Source organism: Macaca thibetana, chromosome 2 (genome assembly GCF_024542745.1).
Source record: "Macaca thibetana thibetana isolate TM-01 chromosome 2, ASM2454274v1, whole genome shotgun sequence".
NCBI classification, from domain to species: domain Eukaryota; kingdom Metazoa; phylum Chordata; class Mammalia; order Primates; family Cercopithecidae; genus Macaca; species Macaca thibetana.
The window spans coordinates 141,904,141-141,926,401 of NC_065579.1; the positions used below are offsets into that span (position 1 = coordinate 141,904,141).

The window sequence follows — 22,261 nt, forward strand, 5'->3', positions numbered from 1 at the left end:
GATTATAGGCGTGAGCCATGCGCCCAGCCTGAAGCTTTTTTTAAATGTAGATTTATTCGACAAATGTCTATTGAGTCCCTACTTTGTGCCAAGAGCTGTTTCAGATAAGGAGGGTAAAGCATGAACAGACAGACAAATTCCATTCCTCCTTGAGTTTACGATTATTGTTATCTAGATTTAACGAGAACATTTTCAGTGGGAATGACAGTGACTAAGAGGGGGTGAATGGGCCTGTGCCTTGTAACTAGATGGCATTGCTAGGCACCATGAATTCAGGTGGCTCTCTCTGAGTTTAGTATAGGGTATGGGGAAGAAAATCTGTGTCCTTGAATATTTTTTCCTAGCTCTCTTACTATCCTGTTATCTTAGGTTATATTGCATACATTATATATTGTATAGTATGCATAATATATTTATAATTTATTTCTGTCTCAGTAATGGAGTTATTCCAAAGGAGGTGAATGAATCCTTTGCTAATAAGTTATTACTTTCCTTGAAAATCCAAATGACAAGAGGATTATTCACTTTGCAGAAGGATTATTTATGTTTTCACAGTAGATTTAAGTGGTTAATATCCAAGTGAATTTAATTTATAAATTAATTAATTAATTTAAAAAAATTATTTACCCCTAACAAAATGTAAAACAAAGTTCATGGAGAATGTCCCATTAACATCAAAAAAACTTTTTTTCTTGGGAGATAAAGTTGGCTGCTTTCTCTTTAAAAGGCCATTACAAACTTTTACAAGCTTAGAATATAATAGTTGAGTAAAAGGAGACTCAGATTCTATTTTAAATAACCAAATTATTTTGATCAAATTACTTATTATAGCTATTTTCAGTTTCTGTATTCACAAACTGTTTACTATTTCAGTTCTGTTTTCAAGTTGTCAGAAAATATCATATTGATCGCTTAGAAATAAATTCTGAACCACATGAAGTTTTTGGGAAAAAATGATGAGGAAAGTCAATTTTGATGGACGTTATGTAAAATTAAGTAGAATTAATTCTTTCATATATACAGGGCCATGAAATGTTACAGTGTAACTCAATACAGAGGTAACCAAAACCTTCAAATTTTGCAAATTTCAACAGAGTTAATTTATTTGGTTCTATAAACATTTACCAAATGACCACTCATTAAATCTGCCCACCTATAATCATGACCTTATAAAATGGTGAGACATAGCAGTATCTGGCACTGGGTACACAAATTACCACGGCTCAATAAAAGCTGAGAAAATGACCAAGTGATTGAACACAGCACATTGCTGTGGTTGTGTCTTTAAGTCATTCATGTAATTCATGCTGTGTACTCGACTTAGCCTTCTGTGTGATCTTTGATCTTAACTAAGCACAATACAGCCACAATTAATTTCTTTTTATTGTGAACATTAAATTTTTTAATGTCAGATTGACTTTCTTTGTCATATATCTTGTGTATGAAATATTTATCCTGGTCCCAGCTTTTTTTTTGTTTTCATTCTCAAAGGAGGTGAAACCAGCTTTTGAATTCAGAAAATGCAAATATTAATATAAGCCTAAGTAAAACGTAATTAGAAATCAGATCTTATCTGAAATGGAATCTGATATATTCCATGTTCTGTGTTACACATGTTTGCTGATTATTTGCTGTCATGTCTTATAATTTTCATGGGAAAATTCCATGTACCAAGCAAAATTGTTAGTTCTTAGAGGATAGGAATGTGTATCGTAGTTCTTATTCTGTTTACCTTGCTGTGCACTGTATACCTTCCCTAATTCCCAGCCAGCAGCACAGGAAACTGGGTGCACTATATACACTTTATTAATACTTTTCAACTCGATTTTATTTTGAGGACAAGTGTGTGCTTTTTCAATATCACTTGTATGGGATTCTCCACAATCTTAGGGAATTTCCTAAACTACTCTTTAAAATATTAATTCCTATTTTATGTATTGTTTTTATGATACATAATGATATGGAACTAATGCCAGGAGAAATTTCCATTTTGTTATTCAAAAGCAGGCAAAATGGGATATGAAAGGGAAAAATGTTAATTATAGACTTCAACATTCTATGTTGGACCTTGTAGTTGTTCTGGTCAGAAGAACAGGTTTTTTAATGGCCTGAGGACCAGAGTATTGTTTTGCATTCTTGTTTGGAAACCTTCAGTGGCAACTGTAACAAACTCTGCTTAATACCACAGTTGGAGAAAAGTTTACAGTAATGCCCAGTACAAAATGTTATTCAGACTTACTACTCATGCGTAAAATGAAACTGGTTTTCTTCTTAAACTTCAATGTTAGATAAAACACTATCAAGTTTTGGCTTCATTTGTGTATAAGATGTCATTTAATTCAGTTGCTCAGCTAGTTCATATATGAATCACAAGTATTATCATCACAATTATTTAACAGTTAATCTCCTTTTACAAGGTAGATATGTGTTAATGAGCAACCTCAAAATACCAAAGAAACTGCTTTACATATACAAGCAAAGCAAATAGATGGACCTTGTGACATCTCTGGACACCCACTCTTCTTGATAGGCCTTCATCTGTGGGTGTAAAACGAAGGTAAGAGTCTGCTCACTAAAGATCAATGCAAGGAACTTCCATGCTCTCCACCCTTGGGCAACCTGCCATTCTCCTTCTGCCACCACACCTGTTCAGCTACTAGGGCAAAGAAGTGCCCTGCTAGACACAAGCAGATGCTTCTCTTACTGAGAGAAGATAATATAAGGAAGGATAAAGAACTGAAACAGGTTTGAAGCTTTCTCTTATTCATCATCTAGACTTCAGTTCTCTTGATTTATTATTACTTCATGTATTGCCAGACACAAAGAGTTGCACATGTGTTCAAGTTGGTTCTGGGCACAAAGGGAGATACCAGAGCTTCTGTAGCTAGGAGCTTATCATCTACGTGAGCCAAGAAGGGGTAATGTTGAAACTGGTAACTAACAATTCACAGCAGTATTAAGGGCCGAAATAAGTAAAGGGAGAAAACAAATGCTATGGAAATTCACAGAAGGCTAAGATCAGTGTGGAGTGGAGGGCACAGCCAGGTAAAGCCTCATAGAGAAAGTGGGAATTGAACTAAACTTCAGAAACTCAGGGATTGACAGGTTAGCCTCACGAAAAATACTAAAAACAGTACAGAAAAAGAAACAAGAAGGGAATTAAAGGATGATTCCATTTGTACAAAATATCCTGAGTAGGTACATCCATAGAGATAGGAAGCAGATGAGTTGCCAGGGGCTGAAGAGAAAGGAAAGGGGGAGTGACTGCTTAATGGGTACAGGATTTCCTTTGGAGGTGATGAACATGTTTTGGAACTACACAGAGGTGATGATTGCACAGCTTTAAGAATTACTAAATACCACTGGATTGTACACTTCATAAATACATTTTAAATTGTGAATTTTACCTCAAATTAAGAAAAAAAAAGTTCCTGGTTTGAGGTAGCCAAAAGAGAAAATAATTTCCAGTATAAGAAAACAAAGCCTGGAATAGCGAATAAGCATAGAGTTAGGGGAAGGTTTGCAGAGATTAACCAGTTTGAAGTGGAGAGTGCATGGATGTGGTTAGTGAGAAACATGGTTGGAAGTGTAGATTTTAGGCCAGATGATAAAGGGTCTGGAATGCAGGAGAAGGAGTGTGGGTTTTATCTCATAAGGAACGGGGAGATTCCATATCTTAAGAAGAGGGGTGAGGTGATTGAATCAGAAGATTGATTTGGCAGTAGCATGCAGGGAAAGCAGTCAGGAGGCTGCTGCAAAATCTGGACATACCGTGAGGAGGGCCTGTGAGAGTGAAGTGGAAGGACAGATGTAGACGATGCTCTGAAGCAGAGAGTGGTGCTCAAAGTGTGGTCTGTGGCTTGATGCTGCCCCACAAGTGTTCGTTACGGACCTGGCACACGGTAAGGATAGATTTGAGGGTAAGCCTTTAAAACTTTAATATTATTATGATATTCAAGGACATAATTTTGCATTTCATAGCAATATCCACAGTGGGTGTAAGAGACAAGAAACTTCCTTCATCCCAGAGTTAGAAGACCACCGCCCTAAAGGATGAATGAGTGGGGTTGATGACTGACTCCTGTAGGGCAGTCTTTTTTTTTTTGGAGATGGAGCCTCATTCTGTCACCCAGGCTAGAGTGCAGTGGCACAATCTTGGCTCACTGAAACCTCTGCCTCTGGATTCAAGCGCTTCTCCTGCCTTACCCTTGTGAGTAGCTGGGATTACAGGCATGCACCACCACACCCAGCTAGGTTTTAAAAGTATTTTTAATAGAGATGGGGTTTTGCCATGTTAGCCAGGCTGGTTTTGAACTCCTGACCTCAAGTGATCTGCCCGCCTCAGCATCCCAAAGTGCTGGGATTGCAGGTGTGAGCCACTGTGCCTGGCCAGGCAGTCAGGTTTTATGGCTCCTTTATAATGTCCCACCCCTTGTGCTAGACACTGGGACCGGGGCAGTAGGCAAGATGGACTGGCACCTTCTCTTGTGGAGCTCACCGTTACATAAATAATCCTCCTTCTTTTTCAAAGGATTGCTAGGAATTAAAGGGAGGTCTAGTTCAGCTCAGCATAAGGAAAGCATTCTAATAACTACAGCTGTCCCACAGTGGGAAAGGATGATTTGTGAGAAAGTGAGTGCTTTGTCATTGGACATATTTGTGTAGAGTCTGAATCATCTCTCAAGATGTCTTGCTTTGGCGGGAGAAATGGACTAGGTAACTTATAAGGTCTTGTGTAACCCTAAGGTGCCATGATTCCCTATTCTCTAATATGAACTTAGTAGGACATATTTTCTTCATGATTGGCTGTATCGAAACATCAGATACTAAGTTTCTGTCTGTTTCTGTTAGCACTTGTAATTATGTTTACCTAAATTTGCATGCAGATTCAATTTTGAATTTATCTGTACAGTTAGTTCCACAGTTCTTTTTAAAGCAAGTACTATTCTCTAATGCTTTCTCAGACACTTATTTCCAACTTTAATATTTATAGTAAGTTCCTCTTTCACGTGATGTGTGTCATAAGTCATGCAAATTTCTGCAGAAGTGAGTTACATAAATTGCAGTCAAGCTGCCCACCTGTAAATCATTCGTTCTTGCCCCCATGATGTCATGTTGTGGTTGAACAAGACCAGGCGTGACCACTTGAGGATGTCTTTGGGATGTCATTTTAACTGGGTGAAATAACTTTTATTGTTCAACTTATGTGACTAGTTACTGCAAATGTCAAACTGTTATGTTTAACAGCTAGAATGATCACAGGTTAATCGCACTTTAGAGGATGTGGAGGACGTAGACTCCTATAGGAGTGATAGTCTTACTATATTTTAAGGGGAATTCTAGAATGTTTTTAACTCAGATAAAGGACATTATTTTCATGAGGATGATTTTAATGCTTATGGTAAAAGGTGAAGAAAAATGTTAGCTGCAGAAGAAAAAAATTTGTTTCACTTCAAGTCTAGTAGAATATTTTGTTAAAATAGCCAATTTTCATTGTGTATTATTAAAATGGCTTATACATTTCATTAAGATATATGTAAAAATTTCACATGTGCCTGGTATTATACAGTAGTTACCCAATAAATGTTTATTGAATATTGTTGAACGAATGTGAGGTGAGGGTGGACAAAATATTTCAAATGGAAAAATAGTATGAGCAAAGGAAAACGTGAATGCAGAGAGAAGCAAAGATGGTTTCTTTAAAGTCGTATTTATATGTAATAACAATGGGAAAACTTTTTGGCTGAGTCATTTTGGTGGCTCCTTAATTTCTTAATATTTAACAACCAATGACGATTCTCTCTGATACTGATACCCAAAGTAAATAGCTGAGCTTGAACATGGAAAAGTTACTGCCTCTGACTAATCGAAATGTCTGAGCCTTTCCTCTCTTCTATCTTCTTTCCTTCCTCTCTTCCTCTCTTTCCTCCTCTTTTCCCCTCAGTTGTGGCGCTAGCTCTTGTTCTTGTTCCCTCTACCCTTCTCCCCTTTTTCTTTCCTGGTGTTCCCTATGTTTTCTTTTTTCCTTCTTTTTCTGTCTCTGTTTCTCTCCCTCTGAATTTCTGCTTCCTTTCCTCTCTTTCCCAATTCCTACTGTCTCTGCCTTTGGTTGTCTCTGACTGTAATATGGAAGTGAAGTATATTTTTATCTACTAAGCACATGATCAAATAGGGATTTTTTTTTCTGAATTTAACATTAACAAAATGTTATGTTGCTCTTTATGAGATGAAATAAAGTTGGATATCACTTAAAATGGATTTTGATTGATTTTTTTAAAGTATTAAATCACTAATCTTCAAATTGGTAGAAGGAGGTCAGGAGACTTTGAGTCATAAATTTTTGTAAGCATAATGGTTGTTGAATAACTCCTAATTGTCTTTAACAGCCTTGGTTTCTGCCTTCTTTTTTCCACATGCAGACATAGCAGGTGCCTTCAGCATCTAATTCTTTATTACACTTTCATACGTGCAGTCATAAAAAAGCTGGAATATTTGTTTTGTTAATTCTGTATCTTTATTGTCTAGAATACTGCTAACAAATAGCAGGTGCTCAACAAATAATTGTTGCTTAATATTTCAAATCTATAGTGTCATTCTACCTCCTAATCCCAAATACCCATCATAACTTTTTGGACTTTTACAATCAATTTATAAATGTAACCATACAATTTTGTGCTTAGAGAACATTTTCTCTCCATTCTCTCTGCCTTTAGATCATTCAGTTAATCCTGAACCAAAATGTCATTTAACCATCCTTCTAAATGATTACTCCATAATTAAGCACCAAAGAAGTCATCTAGCTCTTGATGGTAATAGTTAATATTTGTTGAATGCGTATTCTATATCAGGCTCTGTTTTAAGCACATTGTATACATTATCTCATTTTATTCTTTCAATAGCCATGTACATCAGCAGTCACCAGCCTTTTTGGCACCAGGGACTGGTTGCATGGAAGACAGTTTTTCAGCAGATTGGTGGCAGGGGGAAATGATTTCAGGATGAAACTGTTCCACCTTAGATCATCAGGCATTAGTTAGATTCTTCTAAGAAGCATGCAACATATATCCCTCACTGGCACAGTTCACAATAGGGTTTGTACCTTTGAGAATCTAATGCTGCTGCTGATCTGACAGGAGGCAGAGCTCAGGCAGTAATGTTGGCTCACCCACCGCTCATCTCCTGCCATGTGGCCTGGTTCCTAACAGGCCATGGACTGCTACTGGTTCACAGCCCTGGGGTGAGGGACCCCCGATATACAGTATTAAAGTCAGATGAAGAAACAGGAACAGAGAGGTAAAATAACCTCCCAGGTGATAAAAAACTAGGATTTGAACCCAGACAGTCTGAATCCAGCCACCCTGTCCTGCACAGGAGCCTACTTTGCAAGTATTTGGCTTTCCAGGGAATGAGATGTCCACATCCCATCACCACCACCACCACTATTCCACATTTAACAATTAGACCTATACAAGTGTAACCATATTCACATGTGACAGTGGATTAAATTGAAACTCTTAGTTGTGTTAATTCACTGCAGATGAGCTTATGTGTCCTGTAAGTAGTAAGCAACTTGAAAGTACCTATTGTTGCTTATGACAAGGTAAATTAGATCACCAAATCTTTATATTTGCTGACTTCATCATCACTTAAAATCAACCACTGTTAGGAAAATTTTTTTTTGTCTCTCTTTCTTAAATTCCTCTTAATCTAAAGGCATTTTATTTTGTCTCAGGATATAGAGGTCAATTGAATATAGCAGATTTTATCAGTGTTGTAAAAATCTGGAGAGGAATGTAAATGGCTCATCTTGTGTCTGGCCTCTGACTGAATCAGTCAGCTATGGTGGGGTTAGGGGACAGATCCATGTATTTACTTGCATGGGACAAAAATTAGTCATTTGTGAGTGTTCACATACTTCCACCTACCCCAACCCACCACAGAGAATTGTAATTTGACAGTACGGTAATCCCTTCCCCTACTCTTAAAAAAGTTGATCTTACAAGGTCAGTCCTATATTTTTATGAAGAAGAATTAGAGAATGAGTAGAAAGGAACTGGTCATGAAAAGCAGAAGATTTGGGTTGATATACATAACAAAGTGCTGGGAATCAGAGGAAGAGGGAGAGATCGTGAAATTCCTGGGCTGGGAATAAAGAGTGTGTAGGTAGGATGGCCTTTGGTGAAGGAGACACTTTGGAGAGCATGGTGTGTGAAAACATTTAAAGGAAAATTAAAGGGAATTAAGGGGAAATTAAAGGGAAGTAGTATATGAGAAGATGCTTTGTGATTATAAACTGAATTTTCTTTAATGTATTTTGAAAGACCCCGGTAAAGAAGGGAATTTCTTTTAATTTTTCAGGGAATGAGGAGTTGTCTAATTAGGTGTTGAATTGTTTTTCCTTGGAACTCTCAAGAGAGAACTTGTGTTTAGAGAGAGATTTGGGAGCTGTAAGCGAGCAGATGTGTTTATGAGTCAGAGTGCTGAGGGCAAGAATATAAAGAAGAGACGAAGGCCAAGAAGAAACTTGGAGAGCACAAAATAGAAAAGCTCAGAAAGAAGGGGCACCAGGAAAAGGGACTAAGATAGTCATCATATGGTAGGATAATAGGAGGCCATGCACGGTGACTCACACCTGTAATCCCAGCACTTGGGAGGCCAAGGTGGGTTAGAGATCAGCATGGACAACATAAGGAGATCTCGCCTCTACAAAAAATGAAAAATTAGCTGGGTGTGGTGGTGCACACATGTAGTCCCAGCTACTTGGAAGGCTGAGGTGAGAGCATCACTTGAGCCTGGGTGGTTGAGGCTACAGTAAACCATAATCACACCACTGTACTCCAGCCTGGGTGACAGAGCAAGACCCTGTCTCAAAAAAAAAAAAAAAAAAAAAAAGGAGAAACTGATCTCAAGGAGTCAAGAGAAGAGACAGATTCAATAGTAGAGGATGGGCAAAATATCAAATGCTGCAGAGGCAGAGACTGTGATGTGCTGGAGCCACGTTGTTAAATTTTCAGAATTTTATTGAGCCAATTGTTATGCATGCTATTATTAACGCTTAAATTGAATACAGTTAAACAAATTATATTAAAAAGTAATAAGTACACAAAGCACACCACTTCCTAATTATTTTACATTGCTGAGATGATTCATGTTCATGGTATCTGAATAGTGGAAATACGCTGTAATATTTGTGCTGCTTTTAAATCAGTCATGGTGGGATTATTTACACCACAAAAATTGGCAAACACTACCAATCAGGGCATTTTTCTCTGCAAGGAGAGCCAGTTAAATATTTACCAGCATGCCACTGGAAAAATAGAATTGAAGTCAAGAAAAGTCTAATGGATTTAGCAGGAAGGAGATGACATGTACTTAAGTTTCAGTAGAAAGGTAGGTGACAAAAACCACCGTAAAGTGAGTTGAGGAGTGAAATAATAAGAAATTAAAAACACGTGTTCAAGTAAGTTTGCGAACCATTAAACTGAGAAGCAGATCATTACTGTTGATGGTGGTTTTGTTTTTTAAATTACAAGGTTTACAGAGTACATACTATGCTAATGTACTTTATTAATCTCAAAAAATGAAGACCATATGCAAATTTATTTTATGGTAGAACCTTTTCTGTTGGAAAATCTTAGGGAACAAGTTATCTATAGAATACATTTTGGGAAATGCTGCTCCAGTATTTCACAATTAAGATGATACTGACTATAAAGTTTGAGATTAATATTCTTGTTCTTAAAGTTTCATACTTTTTAAAAGAAGTTTTGTCAAGAATGGATGTTGAATTTTACTGAGTACTGTTTCTGTCATTTTTGTAGTAATCATACGGTTTTTTGACCTAGTGCTGTGACACGTTTTAATAGATTTTCAAATATTAAATCTTCTTTGCCTTTCTGAGATAAATCTAACTTGATTACAGGGGCTCATTATTTTAAGAGAGGATTTAACTTGTTAATTAGCATTTTATTTATTATTTAAAATCAATATTGATAAGTGGGACTGATGTTTTTCTCTGTTGTCAGGTTTTAATATCAGTGTTACGATACTCCAGAAAAGTTAATTATGTCACTATATTTTTTCCTACTTAGAAACAGCTTATGTAGGAAAATTATCTCTTCCTTGAAAGCTTTAAAAAATCACCTATAAAACTAATAGCTTTTGGGGGAAGTAATTCTTTGGTAAGTTTTCAATTATTTCCATTGTTAAATATTTTTCTATAACTTAAGTCAACTTCACCATTTATTTCATTTCTGACAAGTTAGTCTGAGTAAACTACCCTTGGCCTGCCTTATTATTTACTTAGGTTCTGGTAAAAATCCCATCCCAGATGTAAAACCATTATGTGAGTAGAGATGAGCAGCCCCTATCTAACGTGGGCTGTGTTGAAGTGTGAGGCAATTGTCTGCTATCTTCACAGCCCAGTTCTCTGGCTTCTAGAGATGATGGGTAGAGCGTTTATAATCAAATGAATATAAACCAGTCTTGAGTTAATTGACCAGATGGCAGAGGTGAAAGAACTGCAGTCCTTGGTGTCTACTCCCCCGCAGAATGATCTTGTCTCTGCCCTACCGTGTTTCATGTCTGGAGACGATTCCTTCTAAGATACAGCGCAATTCTGAATGGGTTCAGAAGGAGGAGGACTAGTAGCAGGAGGGGGCCTGGGGAAAGGTTACCTAAATCTGTCTGACTCTGACAGTAGTGAGAACCAGCCAAGTTTTCTGTTTGAGTCAACACTTGGAGCTACACACTAGGAATAGATACCAGTTTCTAGAAATCTTTACTTTTTGTCCATCTACTTCTGAAGAAATACGTACGTATTTCAAAGGAAAATTGGCACAAGTATCAAGGAAAGCTGGTACAACTTAATCTTAACCTGGAATCGACATTCTTTAATTTTTACATACAGATTTTGTTCAGTTTTTTAGATTAAAATTCTTTCCTTTTGTTTTCACATGTTTGAGCCCTTTTTAATAGTTGCCTTAAATGTAAAAAAAAAAAAAAATGCAAAAACCAAAAAACCCCCAAGTGGTAATCTGTCGTAGATAAAGTTGTTTCTCATCTCTCATGTGTTCTGCGTGTTGTGTGTAATGAGCGGTTTCGCTGTGGGTACTCCTTTCATTTCTGGCTAACAAATTAGAGTGTGTTTATGTAAATTGCCATGATACCGGTCAGCAGTCACAGCCAGAAAACATAAAACATGCGGGCATAACACACTGACACATAAACTCTTTCTAAAGAAGAACGTGTCCCATTCTGAAAAGAAAATTGTTGCTTTATTTTTGATATTGAGTCTGTATTAAAAAGTTTCCTTTTTTATTTTTGAGACAGGGTCTCATTCTGTTGCCCAGTCTGGAGTGCAATGGTGTGATCATAGTTCACTGCAGCCTTGAACTCCGGGACTCAAGAGTTCCTCCTGCCTCAGCCTCTTGAGTAGCTGGGACTACAGGCACACGCCACCATGCCCAGCTAATGTTTCTATTTTTTGTAGAGACAGGATTTCGCTGTAGTGCTCAGGTTGGTCTCGAACTCCTGGGCTCAAGGAATCCACATGCCTCAGCCTTCTAAAGTGAAAAGATTTTCTTTCATTTTTCAAATAGAAGTACTAAACAATGCCAGAGAAATAAACAAACAGGCAAAATACATTGGCTATGATTTATATTATTTCCTGCTAGAGTTAACAAAATGGGAAAAATTTTATCTTCATAGTCTACTACGTTTATGCCAAGTGTTAAGTAATAAAATAGCTTTTGTAAATAATAAATTAAAATTATATAAATTTAAAGTTTCAGATTATAAAAATATAAATTAAAAGGTACAGATTTAAAAGAGAAAACACTGTAGAGTTTCATGTAGGTTAGACTGCGTAGAATGTCAGGTCTCGATGTTGGTGCTATTCAAGCCCTGATGATAAGGCTTTTGGCATTAGATGCTGTTTTGTCTTGATGGAAAATACAGCAATTCTAGGATCCTTGAGCCTTTCATAAGAGATAAGGTTGTGAATCCTAAGACCCTAGGACCATTTACTTAGATGATCTGCTCTCTGGTTCATCCTCTGAAAAGTCTGCTTCGCAAGGGGTGTGCTGCATTTGCCTTGCCTAAGTGGTTGTGGCACAAGACTGTATTGTCACCTTAGGCTTACTAACCATGTGTCATCTAGAATGAAGTTATATTTTATTAAGGATCGTTCTTGCAATGTATAACTTATCAAACATTAACTTTCAAGGTTATTAATCCGTTTAAGGTCTAGTTTTTCTTAAGTCTGAGTAGTAATAGAGGTATCATCATTCATGTGACATAAAAGATGGAAAGGGGCTTCATTCATGTTAGTGATGGAAATAGGAAAGTAGGTGAAGTGAATCTAATACATGTTTCTTTTATGAAATAATTTTAAAAAGATTCTCCCTCCCTGCATGATTTATGATGAATCATTTTGTGGTCTGTTACTTCTAGAGAATATGAAGCATTATAGGCCCAGGGAAAGCAAACATTCAGATTGAAATCTAGTAGAGAAGGTAAATGTATTTGGGCATGTGCGTTTTGGCAGCCTAGGCTGTGTACATGTGTATACATTTTGAACATGTGTTTGTATTGAAAATCTTGTTTCTCTTTTTTTTTAATTGTTCAGATTTGAAAGAAGCCAACACTAAACCACAAATATACAGCAAGAAGGCCATTTTCTCAAACAAGAGTCAGCCTTTAACAGTAAGTAAAATCAGAATTTATACTGCATTTGTATTGAAAAGTATCCCTTTTAAAGAATATGCAAATTATACATAGTATTTTATTGTAAAATTCCTAGAGAGTAATTTTTGACTGTTATAATACTTTCTGCTATATAATTTTCCAGTCAGTTGGACTATGCAGTGTAACATATTTGTCTAACACAAAACAAAGGTAGGATAGGAAAATGACCTAGAAGTTGAGAAATAACTCAAATCCTTAAAAATGAATCTCTAATTAAAGTCTTTTATGTTCATCTTATTTTTCTACTTAAGTAATAATCACGTGATTTTAGAGTCTTATGATACTTTTAATTAAATTGAGATAAAAATTAAGATTTCTTGCCTGGTTCCCTATTGGCCATGCAGTCATAATCTGTGGTCACAAAGGAGAAAGTAGCTTCATATTAGCCAGATGTGCTCCAGTCTAGGAGGAAGAATTGCTAAGTTATAGCTGGTACCAGGCGTTAAAACTACTTCCTTCCTGGAACTCACTAGATTGGGATAGGATTTCAGAGGCTCCAGGGGCTCCCAAAGTTTTGGGATATCCACCATGGATAATTTATCTTTCCGAGGCCTAACTGTAGGGTTCTAAGGCAATTCTTAGTCCCCAACTTTTTTGGGAAGGAAAAGGAGACATACCACTTCAAGGTTTTATGTAGTTTTAGGGCTATTGATTTGGGTAAATCATGAGCTATCACAGAATAGCTCATTTTCCTGAAATCTGCAAATAAATGAAATCCACAACGAGCAATATTGAATAAAGAATCATCAGAGAGATACAGAAATTAATATAGAGATGTGTATATACATGGGTTACTATACATACATATGTTTGCTAACTCTGTCTGCTAAGAGAACCTAGAGCAGTGACTCCCCAGTAACAAACTAGATCGTGGTTTCCAAATACAGGCTGAGCATCCCAAATCTGAAATCTGAAATTCAAAATGCTTCCAGATTCCAAACTTTTTGGGCATATAGGTGATGCTCAAAGAAAACAATCCTTGGAGTATTTTGGATTTTGGATTTTTGGATTTGGGATGCTCAACAAGTAAGTGTTAAGCAAATATTCCAAAATCCAAAAAATTTCAAAATCCGAGATATTTCTGGTCCCAAACATTTTGGATAAGAGATACTCAATCTATACCATTTTCCTTAAAGGAAACCAGAGCTCTTCGGAGAAGTGGTTAATTCTAAGCCTGGGGCAGGGAAAATACAAGCTGAGCCTGGAGGATATTGTGGAGCCAGAAAGTAAGGATGTGCTCAGAAGAGTCAACCTGAAGGAGCTCCCAGTGGCCAAAGCTGGAACAATTTCATCAATAAAATAACTACGTATAATATCGAATTATAATCTTATTTATAGATAAAATATATACACATGAGTCCAGATTGATATAAATAAATAACCGAATAAGTAAATAAATGGGGGGAGAAGAACTCTTCCTTGTAGAAAACTTTAATTAATGTAAAAGGAATGGAGGAAATAGAAAATTGTTGTCACAAAGTCACAGCAATAATTGCTGCATGCAACTTCCACTGATAAATACTAAAATTAGTGAGTGGGCCAGCCATGGTAGCTCATGCCTGTAATCCCAGCACTTTGGGATGCTGAGGTGGGTGGATCACTTGAGGTCAGGACTTTGAGACCAGACTGGTCAACATGGTGAAACCCCATCTCTACTAAAAATACAAAAATTAACTGGGTGTGATGGCGGGTGCCCATAATCCCAGCTACTTGGGAGGCTGAGGCATGAGAATCACTTGAACTCAAGAGGTGGAGGTTGCAGTGAGCTGAGATCGCACCACTGCATTCCAGCCTGGGCGACAGAGCAAGACTCCCTCTCAAAAAATAAATAAATAAAATAAAATAAAATAATTGAGTGAAAGTTTAAGGTGAAACAGATATTTGCATAACCTCAAAGTATCTGCCCCCACTTATTAATTACAAAAAGAAAAATAGTAACTTTACAGTGGACAATTCTGATAGACACCACCTTAACCACATGATCAAGGTTAGTAGCAAGGATAATAAGACATAGTGAGCACATGTGCCCCTGATAGAATGTCCTGAAAGGGACACATCATGCCTTTCGTATTCTTTCCAAACATCCTTAATCTCATTTGACTATGAGAAAGCTTTAACCTAAATACAGACACATTCTTCAAAGTATCTGACCATCTCCGTTCAACAGTATCAGAGGCATAAAAGACACATCTTTACTAAGGAACCACCACAGATCTGGAGGAGAATATTACCTAACAACTAAATGCAATGTGGGATCCTGGATTGGATCCTGGAGCTGAAAAAGGACATTAGTAGGAAAACTAGTGAAATCTAAATAGTTATAGTATTGTGCCATTCTCAATTTATTAGGTCTTTTTTTTTGCTTTTATTATTATTTTTGATTAACACATAATTGTACATATTTATGTGGTACAGTGTGATATTTCAATACATGCGTAATGTATAATGATCAAATCAGGGTAAGCAGCATATCTATCACCTCAAACATTTATAATTTTTTTGTGTTGGGAGCATTCAAAATCTGCTCTTCTAGCTACTGGAAAATTTACAATAGGTTGTTACTAATTATATTCACCCCACGGTGCTATAGAACATTAGAACAGTTCCTTGTATCTAACTGTAATTTTGTATCTGGTAACCAATCTCTGGCTATCCCCAGCCCTTCCCAGCCTCTAGTAGCAACTATTCTACTATCTACTTCTATGAGATCAACTTTTTAAACTTCCACATATGAGTGAGAGCATGTGGTATCTGTCTGGCTTACTTCACTTAACCTGATAACCACCAGGCTCATCCATGTTGTCATAAATGACAGGATTTCATTCTGTTTTATGGCTGAATGGTATTCCATTGTGTATGTGAACCACATTTTCTTTATCCATTCATCTGTTGCTGGAACTCAGGTGGATGCTGTATCTTGGCTTCAGTGTATCAGCATTGATAATTGTACTGGGACTGCACTGTAGTAGCGGCGGGGGGGAAGTTGGCTAAAGGGTATGTAGGAACTCCCTCCACTATCTTCGCAACCTTTCCGTAAGCCTCAGATTATTTCAAGTTAAGAAGTTTTTTACAGGTCACAGTGGAGTCACTAAATAATCGTTCTCATTAGATTTTTGCTAATTTGTAGAGTTAAGATTCTGCATTTGCAAATCTTAGAACAGTGTAAGGCAGAGGCATTCTTTTCATCAAGACTATTTCTTGAGCTGTTTTCTAATCCTTCTCATACACACTCCCATCTCTGCCTCCACTAGTCTGGTCTCTATTTAGTGTACTTAATACTTTAGCCAGTTGCTTCCAGTTGCAGCTCTCTAGAAACCTGTGAGTGGGAATAATTCCACAAAGCTCTGCCTCCTCCGGAACCACATCTTAGCAGTGTTTTTTGTTGGTGACAGTGAGGGTCTGATTTGAAAGTTCACACCAGAACTGTCAAAGTATTTCGTGAAATACTTTGAAAAAAATCACTTGATCCACCCAATCATCATTACCCAAGACTGGATTTGAACAAGAATTTAGAACTCGTTGTCTTATATTTATTTGAATGCGGAGAGGAGAGAAGAAGACCATATTGTTTCTAGGCAAAATGTCTGGGAATTCAGTGAATACAAGTGGTCCTAAGGGAATTTCATTCTTAAAGGAAATCAGTGACAGCGTTCAATTGCCTAGAAAATCAATTTAATTTTAGAAAAGCATAAAGCCTTTTAAAATCAAAAGAGCAGGGCCGGGCGCGGTGGCTCATGCCTATAATCCCAGCACTTTGGGAGGCCAAGGCGGGCTGATTACCTGAGGTTGGGAGTTTGAGACCAGCCTGACCAACATGGAGAAACCCCGTCTCTACTAAAAATACAAAATTAGCCGGGCGTGGTGGCACATGCCTGTAATCCCAGCTAAATAGGGAGGCTGAGGCAGGAGAATCGCTTGAACCTGGGAGGCGGAGATTGCAGTGAGCCGAGATCGTGCCATTGCGCTCCAGCGTGGGCAATAAGAGCGAAACTTTATCTCAGAAAAAAAAAAAAAAAAAGAAGAGCCTGCTCTTTTGAGACGGAGTCTCGCTTTGTCACCCAGGCTAGAGTGCAGTGGCCGGATCTCAGCTCACTGCAAGCTCTGCCTCCCGGGTTCACGCCATTCTCCTGCCTCAGCCTCCCGCATAGCTGAGACTACAGACGCCCACCACCTCGCCCGGCTAGTTTTTTGTGTGTGTGTTTTAGTAGAGACGGCGTTTTACCGTGTTAGCCAGGATGGTCTCGATCTCCTGACCTCATGATCCGCCCGTCTCGGCCTCCCAAAGTGCTGGGATTACAGGCTTGAGCCACCGCGCCCAGCCTAGCAGACTCTTAAAAGACAAAGTTAGGAGCAGGTATGTACTTTGGCATCTGAAAATAAGTGGTCTAAATTCAAGCATTTTGGCATGAAAAATGAAATGTGAAGTATTTGGAATTCAAACCTTAATTTTTTTGCTGGTAACTCTTGTGTATGTTCAACTAATTTAGCAAACTACACTAGTTCACATTTTTTAGGTGAAACAAGAAGTAACAGAAGTTGCACCTAAAGTAGTCAAATTTCATAGAGATAGAAAGTAGAATGGTGCTTAACAGGGGCTGGGGCATGGGAAGGGAATGGGGAGTTAGTGTTTAATGGGGACAGTTTCAGTTTTGCAAGATGAAAACATCCTGGAGAATGGTTACACAACATTGTGAATGTACTTAATGCCATTGAATACACACTTAAAATGGTTAAAATGGTAAATTTTATATTGTGTATATTTTATTACAGTTTTAAAAACTGAAAAAGAAGTAACAAGTCTTCAGCAGTTATATCCACTTCTTTGCCAGGGTGTCTGGCTCTAAGGAGAATCTCTGCTTAGAGGACCATTAATCCTTAGGAACCTTTTTTTTAAAAAAAATCTAAAGATGGTTCCTGGACATCATTTACCAACTGGCAGTTTAAATGGCTTGTATACCATAAATTGTAAGGTTAAAAAAAATCTGGTACACAGGAAACAGTAGAGCTGGGTGGCTGGGAGAGTTGCTTGTGCGGTTAATTTATAACTAAGACAAATGAATCTATAAAAAGAAGAAAAGCCCCTTAAGAAATATGTTAACTGATGGTGAGGGAGAAAAAGGGTTTAGATAAAAGATATCTGAACTTGTTTGGTCTCAATGATTTTATGACTGAGGAATTCAATTATAGATGTACTGGGTGGAGCAAATCACAATTGTGTAAATTACTAATAGGACACAACGATCTTTATCATTTTCTGTATGTGCTCACATGCAAAGTTCAGTCCTGCCCTCTGTAAATAAACTCTCTGCCTAGCTATACCCATGCTATGAATTCAGGGCTTCATTGTTGAAACATAAGCAATGCTTACTGCCCCAACCTTAAAGGCGGGTGGAAATGTGATTAGGAACGAAGACAAATTACTTTTGCTTTTGAATTTTGGCCTTTGGGCTTGTTTCATTTTTGTTCATTTCTTTTCATGTTTATTACTAGAAAGCTGTGAAATATTTTTTAAAATAAAAAGATCACAACCACACAAAAAAACTATTCTTCTGTAGTTTCTTCCAGTTTTGTTCACATGTGTATGCTTTTTATTTACTGACAGTTGCTGTATATTTATCACTTGGCCCTCGGCTTCTTTCACTGTTAGGTCCTATAAATTTTTCATTTCTATCTGGCTTTCAGATTTTTCATAATGGCAATAATCTTAGTGATAGCACATAATTTACTAAACTAGTTTTTAGGTGGCTTCTGGTTTTTTAATTATTATATAATTATGTTTTATTCTTATACCATTACATACCATGAATATCTTTATGTACATGTTTCACTCAATTAAAAAAATTATTTTCTTCAGATAAATTGCCGAGAGGAATTTCTGTGTTAAAGTGTTTGAGCAATTAATTACCTTACTCTTGCATTATTAATTTTATGACATTTCAGATTTCTTGGAGGATATATTAATAGCAAATGAACAAAACATACAAAACATAAATGTATTTTGGAAGTACATTTAAATGATTTCTGTTAATTTAAATGAATTATTTACTTAAGGCTTTATGTGTATGATAGTGGTAGGAGGCTGGAGAGTGAAGAGCTTCAATAGTAGTTTAGAGATTAGAACGATGTGAGCAGTTTATTTTTATTTTTATTCTTTAGAGGCAGGGCCTTCCTCTGTTGCTCAGGCTGGAGTGCAGTGGTGCGATCATAGCTCACTGCAACTTCAAATTCCTGGACTCAAGTGACCCTCTTGCCTCAGCCACCCGAGTAGCTGGGACTACAGGCACACACTACCACACCTGGCTAATTGCTAAATTATTTTCAGAGATGAGGCCTTGCTATGTTGCTCAGACTGGTCTCAAACGTCTGGCCTCAAGCAATCCTCCTGCCTTGGCCTCCCAAATGGTGTTTTTTTAAAAAACCCAGCTTAATAGCAAAGAAGTTACAGATTATTTCCTGAGGCTATGTCAGATTTAAATAAAATATAAATACTGTGCTGTGGGTCCCTTACGGCCTGTAAGTCTCAGTTGCTAGTTATTAGGAAAAAAAGATTGCTTTTGAAAATGCAGATTTAACAAAGTAGGACTTTCACAGAGATAAGTTCAGTTTAGTTTTTAAAAAATACTTATTTAAAACCAAATGTTTTTAAATTTGTGGTTTGAATATTTGGGAAACAAATTTTAGAATAAAGATATAAGAATTTTAAGATACAAAGCTATATGTTTACAAAGCATTATAATGAATAGGAAAAAGATTATGGGTGAAATTCTCTCCTGTTTATTCTCAACTTTCTGTTTGGGGATTCAGTGTCTCCTTCCCCAGTTTTCTTTGCCTCAAATAAATAAAGTCAACTATGAGCGCTACAGTCTGACTTATGGCATGCTTGGTTCTTTGGGTGCCTCCAATAGCTTATATATCACAAATCATACATATACAGTGTTACATAGTAAGTGCTCAATAATTGGAAGCTAGTTCCATGGGGCAAAAGGAAAGCAACTGTGTTCTCTTTCATACTCTTCTAGTTTTTTTCCCCCGTAAGCTTGTGACTTCTTGTTCTTCAGTCCAGATCCTGTGATCTGAAATAATTTAAATTATTAAAAGTTAGATATTTTTAACCTTTTATACTCCCACTAGACAGGACATAGGAAATTTAGTGACGTAAACATCTTTAATAATCTTTAAAAGTCATAAGACTTGGTGGCTGGGACAAGAAACAATTAGGTATAAATTTCAGGGAAATACCATAATGGCATGACTTTTGTTTTCTTTTGTTAACAAGCCACATGGCTTTCCTCTCAAGCCCAAGGAATACATAGTGTGTTCTCCTTTTAAGATTTCAGTTTTGTCTGCATCACAGAAATGTATGTTTCCCTAAGTTTGCTCAGTATAATTTGTGATTGCTATTTTTCTTATCTGTGAAGGAAGTACAGCAGCTCCCACTGGGGAAATACCATGTTAAGTTGATCCTAAAATAAGAAATCTAAGGGAAAGGTCACATCCTAATAACTTGTGCAAATCTAAATTCCCATGGAGCTTTACAATCATTTTGTAGGAGTAGAGTATTAAAAATCTGTTATTGAACTTCTTCCAGATAATGTCGTAAAATTGAAGTACTTTTATATACAGAAGTAACCATTAAAGTATAAATACAATTGACAAGACCTAATTTTTTAAGCAATCTTTTATGCATACCTAGAGAAATCTGGCATGACTAATAAACCACAAAATCTTCCTTGTCACTTTCACTGGAAATATAAAGTATATTACTCATGAAGTATTGTGATAATTACATACAATAGTAATTTCCTATTACTATAGAGATGTTTAATAATTTTTACTTTTATTTATTTATTTATTTATTTTTACTGATGCTGACCTTTTAGTTATACTTTGAAAGAACCTTAACAATGTCATTCCAGGGAAATTCACTGCTTTGGGAGCCAGGCCACTTAGTTACTGTCTTTCCTCTTCTGTTCTTTGGCCGTCTTTTAAGTTTCCTTACCTGTTAAGTAAGAGATGTTTATGTTAAGGATCAAGTAAGATCAAATATATAAAGGGCTTAGAAATAATTTACAGCGTATATTTATGGTATTACTGTAATAATTGCCTTCACTTTTTTATCTTTTCCAAATGAATAAATCAAAATAGAAAGAGGTCAAGTAACTTACTCAAGCTAACAGTCACCAGTACACGCTAATCAGTGCCCCACACACTGGTCAAATCTAAGTAATTCTTTAAGGGATGTAGTGTAAATGGAGACTGCTCCCTTATGCTGCATGCAGAGGTATTACATTTTGCAGTAAGGATTGACTGTTTCCTAGCACGTACTAACCTTTTTTGAGGATGCGTTGTTAGAAATGCATCTTGGACATTTATGTATATATGCATGTGTGTATGTGTGTGTGTATATATGTATGTATGTATGTATGCATGTATGTATTGCTAGAGGAATGTGTGTCATTATTCCTTAGTCCCTGCTTTCTTGCTACAAATTAAAGCTGAGCAGAATGTGGTGTTTGTCTTTTGGTATTGTCTAAATAAATACCAGTATCTACTGGTATTTATTTCCTTGCTGGTAATAATGTGTTTTCATTAATTTAAGATTTATAGGAACATACTTGGGTGCTCTGCCTGCTAGAAACTGATCTGTAGCATGAGTCATTTGTTGAAATTACTTAGATATTTCTGCATTTATTTATTTCTGTTTCAGACCCCACAATAACAATATTACTATAAGAAATATAGGCCAGGCACAGTGGGTGGGTCACACCTGTAATCCCAGCAGTTTGGGATACCCAGTGGGGAGGATGGCTTGAGGCCAAGAGTTGGAGACCAGCATAAGCAACATAGTGAGACCCTGTCTCTGCAAAAATTAAAATAAAGAAAATTAGCCAAACATGGTGGCACCTGCTAGTAATCCCAGCTACTCAGGTGGCTGAAGCAGGAGGATCACTTGAGCCAGGAGGTCAAGGCTGCAGTGAGCCATCATTGTACCACTGCACTCCAGCCTGAGGGTCACAGTGAGACTTTGTCAAAGAAAAAAAGAGAAAAGAAGAGAAGAGAAGACTAAGTTGTTTTTTAAATGCTTATCTATGTGATATGAGTTCAAAGAATCTCTGCAGTGATTCAATATCTTTTTAATATTTTTGTTTGGGAAAAGCATTAAGCTCCTTCATTGTGTTAATTAGTTCAGTTTTCCCTTTTATGTTATATACCAACATGAAAAGTGTGAGGTGTTAGAGGCCCACATCAGTACCCTACCACATATTTACCAGGAAAGGCTGACTTTGTGCTTAATGGCAGCAGTCACTCCTTTATATGGCCTCTGTGTCTGACAGCATGGACTCACTTGCTTTAAGTTCATCTCCTTCTGAAGATCAGCTGGACTGGGATGAGTGGTGGCTGGTATGTGGTTGAGTGTCTTGCTTCCTTCTAAGTGATACGTGGAAGTTACAAAAAGTCTCCCTAATGAATGTTCTTAATATATATGGGGTAACTAATTTATGCATCAGACTTT

General features: G+C 37.0%; 3 protein-coding genes across 4 annotated transcripts in view; 2 read left to right on the forward strand and 1 right to left on the reverse strand.

Annotated features, from left to right (window-relative positions):
* Window positions 1-22,261, forward strand: part of TSEN2 (tRNA splicing endonuclease subunit 2) — a 728,632-nt gene that overhangs the window by 493,346 nt on the left and 213,025 nt on the right. The gene's annotated exons all lie outside the window — the stretch shown is intronic.
* TIMP4 (TIMP metallopeptidase inhibitor 4) overlaps window positions 1-22,261 on the reverse strand; it is a 328,069-nt gene that overhangs the window by 138,909 nt on the left and 166,899 nt on the right. The window lies entirely within an intron of this gene.
* Window positions 1-22,261, forward strand: part of PPARG (peroxisome proliferator activated receptor gamma) — a 146,116-nt gene that overhangs the window by 10,076 nt on the left and 113,779 nt on the right. For both annotated transcript variants that reach the window (XM_050781477.1, XM_050781478.1), the window contains exon 2: window positions 12,629-12,705. The gene's annotated coding sequence lies outside the window, so the exon portion shown is untranslated. The remainder of the gene's footprint in view (window positions 1-12,628; window positions 12,706-22,261) is intronic.